Below are 10012 nucleotides of genomic sequence, written 5' to 3'. Positions count from 1 at the left end.
TTCTCTTGATTCATCTTCTTCTGTTTTTGTTGCCAGGGCTTTCCAGCCCACAACAAATATGGCTTAAGGTTTCAGTAACTTTCCAATGAAAATCAATGGTTCTGGATAGATATCCAATAGCAAAATCTGTACAGGAGTGTTAGCTCAGCTTTGGACTTGTAGATTTGACCTCCTGAGTCCTCTCTGCCTTGGCTTCAGTGCCTTTGTGAATTGCTCGGCCATAGAAAACTTTAGGTACCCGATGCCATACCATGTCCTTTCACAAATGCTTTCTTTTTACACTTTAGATGACTTTCTTAGAGGAAAACTCAAAATACACTCTTTTAATATACATTAGAGATTAAATATAGGGATCTTTACAAAAAAACCCAACACCTGTTTTAGAGACTCTTAGAATTTCATCAGTCAATAAGCATTTTAGCCATGCTTCCTGCAAAAGGTGTGCTACAGTTGCCCTTTTCTGCTTTGCAGCCAATCATCAAATAGGCAAAGGTAGCAAGAAAGGAAGAACTATCCAAAGCACACAAATAGCTTTCCATATGAACAGCATTGCAGATTTATAGGACAATGTGGTCTAAGAACACCAATAGTAAATCGCAGGCAGACACTGGAAATAACTCCATTCTAAGAAATATTTTTTTGCAACCAATCATTCTCCTATATCTGATAGCAACAATGTCCAATTAAGACTCTCTTTTGTGATATAGTAAGCTTTCCCTCTCTCTCTCTCTCTCTCTCTCTCTCTCTCTCTCTCTCTAAAAAAAATATTTCTTGTCATCTGGCACTAGAAAGGGGTGTTTCAAAACCCCATGAAAAGAAAGATATTGAAAAAATTCCAGCTGAGTTTTTACAGACATAAACTTTGGACAATGTTCAAACAGCCCACAGAATGTCTTGCTTATGTGATCCTTTAATGTTTTTGACCCTTGTCTACTGTGAACCTTTATCTTCTCTGCCTCTTGGCTGCCGAGACTTTTATCAAGCAATAAATCCAGAAAGCCTATACTTAGTTTCCACCAGTTTTGGAATGCAAGCCAGGTGAAGGTGGTAAAAAAGCGTCTGAGCAACAAGCCGAGGCAGGCGGGCAGGGGAAACCCTAAAATAGCACACGTTTTGTAGTTCTGCCAGGGGGCCAGGGGGGAGATGGGACCGAGTGGTGTGCCAGTTTGGCACTGTGAAGAAGAGGTGGGCCAGGAAGAAGAGAGAAAAGGTGGACCTCAGGGGCAGGGTGGGAGAGCCAGCAAAGCACAAGTCTCACCTGAATGCTGCAGGAGGGAAACAGAAGAAGGAATAGGTGTGTAACTGGGAGCGAGGCAAGGAGCCCTTCATTGCTTTATGATGTTCATGGCTAGTTGCCAACACTCTGGGGGGTTGCGGGTGGGGAGACACTGTTGCTGTGTTTGCATAGACACATGCCGCATCTCAGTCATAAGTGGGAAGGCAATACATTACGTAATTTTTGATAGGGAATTAACACCACATTGCGACTTTTCTCTGCTATTTCCTCACGATGCAGCGTTCTTTTGAATGTGGCCACACAAAGCCACTTTGAGTCAATTTTTCCCCACCCTCGTCTTCACACGATTGCTCAGAGAAACTTTTTCATAGGCCAGCTAGGAAATGTAATAAATAATAATAATCTAATGTTTTTTTAAAAAAATAATCTGCTGGTTTAAGATCACAAGGATATATTATGCCAGCTCACGCTCCGTAAAGACGGAAGAGTAGAGACTAAGGCTGATGCTTTAGGAAATGTGCCTTGCAATTAGGGATGGGTGGATCTCTCCATTTCTGTTTCCCCATTTCTCAGTTTTTCAATCATAAATTCAATTCTCCACATTAGTGCAAATATCTCCTAATATATACACTTTTATGCAATTTTAACCCAATAGGCATGTTTTTCGCAATACATTTTCCCTCCTATAATGCAATTTTGTATGTTATCTTCATAAATATATGTGGTTTTCTGCACACTTTACCCTAGTATTTGCATTTTTGTATACACTACGTGGCTGACAAACAGTACTGCAAAAGTTGGAGAAGTGTGAATTTTGAAAGGTGGCTTTTTTCCAGTTCAAGTATTGTTTGTGGGCATGAATTAGGTAGAATTCACCTTGAAATGAACTGAGTATCTCCTCCACCCTTACCTGCCATCAGCAGCAGTGTTGCGCAATGTCACAAACTGTGCTTGCTTACAATTTACCCTCCAAGCTCCCAGACTTTCCTTGATCTTTCAGGCCCAACTGCAGATGGAGATGATGGAGTACCTGGGACCAGCAAACATAGCTTACATTGCCCCATGTATTGCCCCATGAAGCAGCTGAGCCTTTCTGAATTACTAAAGGAATCTACCTGTGCTTTGGCCCATTCATGTTTGCTGCTTACATCAGTAGCTGGCAAAATAGCTTAAGGAGTGGGAGATGTGAGACTATTCCAGTACTAGAGCCTTAATTCTTATCTTAAACCAATGGCTTTTTTGATCATTGAATTTCCTTCGCTTTTGCAAAGAAAATGTATTAAAATATTATGGTCTGTTAACCATGAAAGTCATTGTTTTGTATCTACTAATTTTGAATATAATTGCACGTTTCCAATTATATGTCCACTTCCATTCACACTCTGAACTCTACACTGCACCGCAGCCTGTTGTGAGGAATACATATAGCAGACTGAAATGCAATTAACAGTGTTACAGCATGAAGCTGAACAAAGCTTGGTCTGGAGCCTAACAATAATGTTTATTTTAAGCAGCTAACCATATGCCATTTCATTTTTTTTAAGTAAAAAAAGGAAATGAAGATTTTAAATCCTTTTGTGTTCTGTAGCCTGACAGAGACAAACTGGTCCAGTTCTGGGAGCCACTTCCCCAACCTGGGCCAAGAGTTGACAGTGGTACCACTGCCCTCAGGATCACCTGCACACAGCGTTTCACTCTCACTCTCTGCTAAAAATCAGGACACCCACCCCTCCAATTTATTTATTTGGAAAGATGTATAAACCACTTAACCAGAGAGCTTTCCAAGTTGTGTACAACTGCCCCCCTAAATCAGGTAAATCCATAAAAATACTTAACTAATTGACCAGTTGTGTCATAGAAGAAGAAGAGTTTGGATTTGATATCCCGCCTTTCACTCCCTTTAAGGAGTCTCAAAGCGGCTAACATTCTCCTTTCCTTCCTCCCCCACAACAAACACTCTGTGAGGTGAGTGGGGCTGAGAGACTTCAGAGAAGTGTGACTGGCCCAAGGTCACCCAGCAGCTGCATGTGGAGGAGCGGGGAAGCGAACCCGTTTCACCAGATTACAAGTCCACCGCTCTCAACCACTACACCACACTGGCTCTCATAGATAACTTGGCTCTGCCCCTCCGTAACATAATGCCTGCATCCCCCATAAATCCTGGCTACGCCCATGGTCAGGCATGTGGGTGTGATGTGCGTTCCTGCTATCCCCACCACTCAAATAGAGTGACCACTGTATCCTTAGTTCACAAATATTACTGCTATACCACCTACTAGCCCTAGGAGGGAGGGGAATTCATCCAGTCTGACTTGTGACATACTACTCTATAGGCCAATAAAGCCGCCCGAGTCAGGCAAAAGTGAGCTTCACCGTGATTTGGAGTGGGGAGCAGGTTCATATTCATACTAAATAATACACATTTCACAAAAGCAGGCTTAGTCTTTCATTTTCCTTCTTAATATTGTCAATTTACTGTAAGCAGATGGACTCTTCTTTGCAAAGGCCCCAATAAATCTTCCTGCTACCAGATGAAAAGGAAGGATTTATTCTACTCTCGTCTTCTAAATTTTACTCACCACTCAAAGTATGTTATTCTTGCAGCTGGCATTTCAAATGTCTTAGAAGAATTTATCACTCAAAAGGCTTATGCAAGGACTAAATTATACTAATGAATTGACAATGAATTTGAAGCCTTACATGAGGCCAAATATTTTCTGGCTTCACTTCTGTATCTCAGCAAACGGCTTAATTTTCTCCCTAGTTATCCATTACTGCTAAATTTGCTCGCTATTATGATAGGAAATTGCAGCAAACATTGGCTTACCCTGGGCCCTAGGCTGAGAAAAGACAGGGTGGAAGCCTGCCACAGCCCTGGCAAGGTAGAAACCCTGCTTCCACTTTCTACTTTTGCCAAGCTGAATGATCAATTTTACTTTTCAACAGCAAGCATAGTTGTTCTTATGAGCAGCACAACAAGCGCATTAATAGAAGGTATTGTTAAAGGTTTGCAGAAGAGTGTGCCATGCAGTCCTGGGCATGTCTGCTTAGAAATAAGCCCCATTCAGAAGCAAGCCCTATAGCCAGGCTAACCGGGTACCAAATTGCAGCCTAAATTACATCAATGAACTGCTTGCACATTAGGAGTGCAACAGAATGCCAAATACACCCAAGGTTTGTGTGCACCCATGTCAATGAAATCAAATTGCCAAAAAAAAAACATTACCAGAGAGATTCAAGACAATAAATAAATGGATCAGTGTCAGGTACCCTTCCAGTTCCCTGTTCAGACACGCAACCGCCAAGCCCTCCATCCACTTGGAATGAATTTTTGTGCATGAAAACACACACACACACACACACACACACACACAGAGTCCTGTATTAAATTTTCTTCTGGCAAATGTCATGACTGGAACATTTGCAACCAGTCACAAGGTTTTGAAATAATTGTTCTTGAAACATGTTTTTAAGCTAACTAACTAATGCATAATACAGAACAAATGAACTCTGTTAGAGCTCTCTGGGTGTTAGCAGGAGCACCCAGCAGGGCTTGTCATGTTTCCTATATAGAAGTTTTGAAGTTTCCTCATTACATAATTGTTGTATTGTTAAAAGCTTCTGAAGAAGTGTTTTTTTTTCCAAATGATATTTATTAAAGTTTTTAAGATATAACAATGAAAATGAAAAATACAAAAATACAAAATACAACATAAAAACAGTTAAAAAACAAATAATTTTCCATAACATATCTTCCTTACGCTTATTTCCCCAGACCTCCTCATACCTCCCTTCTTTGTATTCCACTTCAATTTGTTAGTTCAGCAAATCCTTACCATTAAGCTTTTACCCATTTGTAAACCTTTTTTTTTTTTTGTATCTCCTAAAGCATTACAGCTGGAAACCCCTTAGTTTCTATCCAACATCCTTCTAACATTCATTAATTTTACAATATTTCTGTAAATAGTCTTTAAATTTCTTCCAGTCTTCTTTCACCAACTCTTCTTCCTGGTCTCGGATTCTGCCAGTCATTTCTGCCAATTCCATGTAGTCGATCACCTTCATCTGCCATTCTTCCAGAGTGGGTAAATCTTGTGTCTTCCAATACTTTGCAATGAGTATTCTTGCTGCTGTTGTAGCATACATAAAAAAGTTCTGTCCTTCTTTGGCACCAATTGGCCGACAATGCCCAGGAGAAAGGCCTCTGGTTTCTTCAGGAAGGTATATTTAAATACCTTTTTCAGTTCATTATATATCATTTCCCAGAAAGCTTTAATCCTTGGGCACGTCCACCAGAGGTGAAAGAATGTACCTTCAGTTTCTTTACATTTCCAACATTTATTATCGGGCAAATGATAGATTTTTGCTAGCTTGACTGGGGTCATGTACCACCTGTATATCATTTTCATAATATTCTCTCTTAAGACATTACATGCCGTAAACTTCATACCTGTGGTCCATAACTGTTCCCAGTCAGCAAACATAATATTATGTTCAACATCTTGTGCCCATTTAATCATAGCAGATTTCACCGTTTCATCCTGAGTATTCCATTTCAACAGCAAGTTATACATTCTTGACAGATTCTTAGTTTTGGGTTCTAACAGTTCTGTTTCTAATTTTGACTTTTCCACCTGGAAGCCAGTTTTCTTATCCAAATTATATACCTCCATTATCGGATAGTAATGAAGCCAATCTCTCACTTTGTTCTTTAATTTTTCGAAACTCTGCAATTTCAATTTGTCTCCTTCTTGTTCCAAAATTTCCCAATATGTCGGCCATTTAGACTCCATATTGAGCCTTTTCAGAGCTTTTGCTTCCATTGGTGACAGCCACCTTGGGGTTTTATTTTCCAATAGGTCTTTGTATCTTATCCAGACATTAAACAATGCTTTCCTGACAATATGGTTTTTGAATGCTTTGTGTGCTTTGACCTTATCATACCATAAATATGCATGCCATCCAAATACATTGTTAAATCCTTCTAAATCCAAAATGTCTGTGTTTTCAAGAAGTAGCCATTCTTTCAACCAGCAAAAGGCTGCTGATTCATAGTAAAGTTTAAGGTCTGGCAGGGCAAATCCACCCCTTTCCTTTGCATCTGTTAATATCTTAAATTTTATTCTGGGCTTCTTGCCCTGCCAGACAAATCTAGAGATATCTCTCTGCCACTTCTTGAAGCAATCCATTTTGTCCACAATTTGCAATGTTTCAAACAGAAACAACATTCTTGGCAATACATTCATCTTTATCACAGCAATATGACCCAGCAGTGAAAGCTTCAAGTTTGACCAGATTTCTAAATCTTTTTTCACTTCGACCCAGCATTTTTCATAGTTGTCTTTAAATAAATTCCCATTTTTGGCTGTCATGTTAATCCCCAAATATTTCACTTTCTTTACCACAGTCAATCCTGTCTCATTCTGAAACCTATCTCTTTCAATCGGTGTTACATTTTTCTCTAAAACCTTAGTTTTTAACTTGTTCAATTTAAAACCTGCCACTTGACCAAATTCTTGAATCAGTTCTAAAACTCTTTTAGTACTAGATTCTGGCTCCTGTAGCGTCAATACTAAATCATCTGCAAATGCTCTCAGTTTGTACTGTTTGGCTCCGACCTGTATACCTTTAACCAACCGGTCCCTTCTAATCATATTTAGCAGAACCTCCAGGACCGATATAAAAAGCAATGGGGAGATTGGGCACCCCTGTCGTGTCCCTTTTTCTATCTTAAATTCTTCCGTCACCACATTATTTACAATTAATTTAGAAAAGCTTCTGAAGAAGTTGCTGCATGCCATCATTTCCTGTAAGATGTTCCAGGTAGCATGTTTCCAACGATGGATCGAAGTCATCAATGATCCTTGGAGTCACTAGGTGGAGAAAGCCTATGGGTCAGTGGTATAGCATGTCACTTCTATCCAAAGCTTCCAGATTCAGTCTCTGGCATCTCTGTCTGAAAAGGGTCAGGCAGCAGCTAATGGGAAAGCCTGAGACCCTGGAGAACTGCTCCAGTCAAAGTCGACTATGCTGGGCTCAGATTATGGTCTGAGTTGGTTTCTTATTTTCCACAGAAAGGACTGCTTTGGTGCCCCTGTTCTGAAATACAATCTTATACCCAGTGCTTTTTTTCTATAAAAAAATAATGTTTAGGGGTACCCTCATTTTCCTACTCATTTTGAAATACTGCCCCTCAATGAGGCCAAACTTAGATTCACAAAATGTTTAGGGTAGGGTTACCAGCTTTTTTGCAATTTCAATGGATTTTGTATGAGGACTGATTTGTAATTCCAGGGATTGTCCCCGGGAAATGGGGGCATCTGGTAACCTAAGTTTAGGGGTATGCGTCCCCCCCCCCAGAAAAAAACACTGAGAATATTGAATGAATAGGGTTTCATCATTGGTTTGATGTGCTCAAGTAAAAGGAAGTTTAGACAAGACCAAAGTATTTTTAGTCAGCAATGGTGATCTGCCAATGAGAATACAATGTTTTGGACAGGACTGCACTCCTATGATCCAGGGGCTCCTGGAACCAGCTTTGCTCCTGAGTTTTCAGGATCAGCTGTGGTCAAGAGTGCCTTTGCCAGCTGTGACTGGTGTACCAAGTGCCTGAAGGGACTTCAACACCCATGCAGAGTTCATGGCTGCCAAGAAAGGCTGTTCCAACATGTCACTGGCCCAATACATGTAGCAGGCCACACTCTGGACCTTGTATTCTCAACTGGGCAGGAAGAGGGTGAACCAGAAGTGGGGAATATTGACATCAGTCCCTCGTCCTGGTCAGATTACTTCCTGTTGAGATTTAGGCTTCAGCGCCTTTTCCCTTCCACAGAGGGAGGGGTTATAATAAGGTGGTCCACTCTCGGAGACTGATGGATGCAGTAGGCTTCCAGGCAGCTCTGGGGGATTTTCCGGCTGATATAACTGACACTCCTATCAAAGCCCTGACTGATCTCTGGAACAACTGACTAGCTCGGGCCATTGACACGATAGCTCCTGAGCACCCTCTCTCACTTTATGGAGCCTGTTTGGCTCCCTGGTATACTCCAGAGCTTAGGGTGAGCAAACAAGCTGGGAGACAACTTGAACACAGGTGGAGGAAAGATCTGACTGAATGCAACCCAACACAGGCAAGGGCTCATCATTGAGCCTACCTAGTGGCAGTGAAGGCAGCAAAGAAGGCATACAATTCCTCATCCAGCAGAGATTTTCTGTGTAGTACGGGGCTTGTTACAGGAGGTGGAAGAACCGACAGCAGCTCCCTGTGACTTGTTTGCAAAGCATTTTGAAGATAAAATCATTGGCATCCATTGGCATCTCAAAGGGTTTCCAGAGCACAGCCTAGTCCTGTTGTGTTGGATGAGTTTCAGTTGGTAAAGTCTGAGGATGCAGACAAGGTGTGTGGATTGGTCAGGTCAACCACATGCACTCTGGAGAAGAGAAAAATGCATTTTATTAGGAGAAATTATTTGTCTAAACTACATACACAAACTTAGCGAGAACTGTTAAACCAGGAATGGGAGCCTATGGCCCTCCAGTGGTTGCTGAACTACAGCTCCCATCATCCCTGATCCTTGGCTTTGCCGGCTGGGGCTGATGGGAATTGGATGCCCAGCATGGAGACTCCTCAGCCCTGCTGTTAATAGTGGATCTTTTAATGAGGGCTGAGAGTAGCTGTTTATTTAGGAGGGGGGAAGTCGGGGGTCATTTCCCAACATGCTGCTTACATTTCAAACATTAAATAAATGTAAAATTGTTTTAATCAGCTGAACAAATATTTAACATACACTCTCTTTTAAGAGCAGTGTTTGGAAAATCTTCTCTGCACCTCTAAGACATCAGGAATGTATGGAAACTAGTGACCTGAAAGGTAAAACAAACATTTCAAAAAAGGGGAAAAAAGGCAACACAAACATACCTGGGGGAGGAGGGGATCGCTGAGTCCTGCCTTGTCTGCCTCACACTAAACCTGACGTGAATGACATTGTTGATTTAGCCTGCTAGTCTTTAGCATTTTCTATTTCGAGGGCAACGAGGGATTGATTTCATAATTAAAAAATTCTTCAGCCTTCAAGAACTCATCCTTGTTGTTGAGGCAAGCGATTTGTTTCTAATAAACCGTCGTGGGGTCTATAATGCTCCGCATGGCTTCATGGTGGAGTAAATGTTTGTTGACTCTCCACGTTCCAAACACTGAAGGTCATTCATGGCAGAAGTAGCTGGGCTTTCTGTCCACGGCTGTTTGAAAGGATTTGCACAAATATCTGACAGGAAATTGAAACTTCTTTGAAAAGTCATGTACCTGAATAGTTCTTGTGTAAATACCATAAAAGTGTCATGGGGGGGGGGAGCCCACACATTTTTATAGGGATAATCCTTAAACACACACACACACACACACACAAACTTGGCCTTCCCCTTGCCTTCCCACTTCCCACAATATTTTAAAGCCTCTCTTTGACCATTTTTTACAGAGAGTCTGTTTCAGCAGACAACTCAATTTTATTTAATGACAGAACAGTTTATGATCCCTTTGACATGGCAGTGGAGGCGCATTCACTAAGTGTTTTGTACTGGAAGAATGTCATTTAAATTGGTGGAAGACAAGGTTCTAATCAATAAATGCCTTCCTCACGCCAGGAGGAATGAAGGAATTAGCCAAATCCTTTCCCCTGAGGACTTGTCAAAATGTGGGCTTGAGCATCTTTCAGAAGCATTGTAAGGTCTTTCTGTTTGGGTCTGGTTTTTGCCAGCAGACATAAGCCAGTCAGCAGG

This window comes from Podarcis vaucheri (genome assembly GCF_965113315.1).
Source record: "Podarcis vaucheri genome assembly, chromosome: 11".
NCBI lineage: Eukaryota > Metazoa > Chordata > Lepidosauria > Squamata > Lacertidae > Podarcis > Podarcis vaucheri.
The sequence above is the reverse complement of the archived record's forward strand: the minus strand, read 5'-3'. Positions refer to the sequence as shown.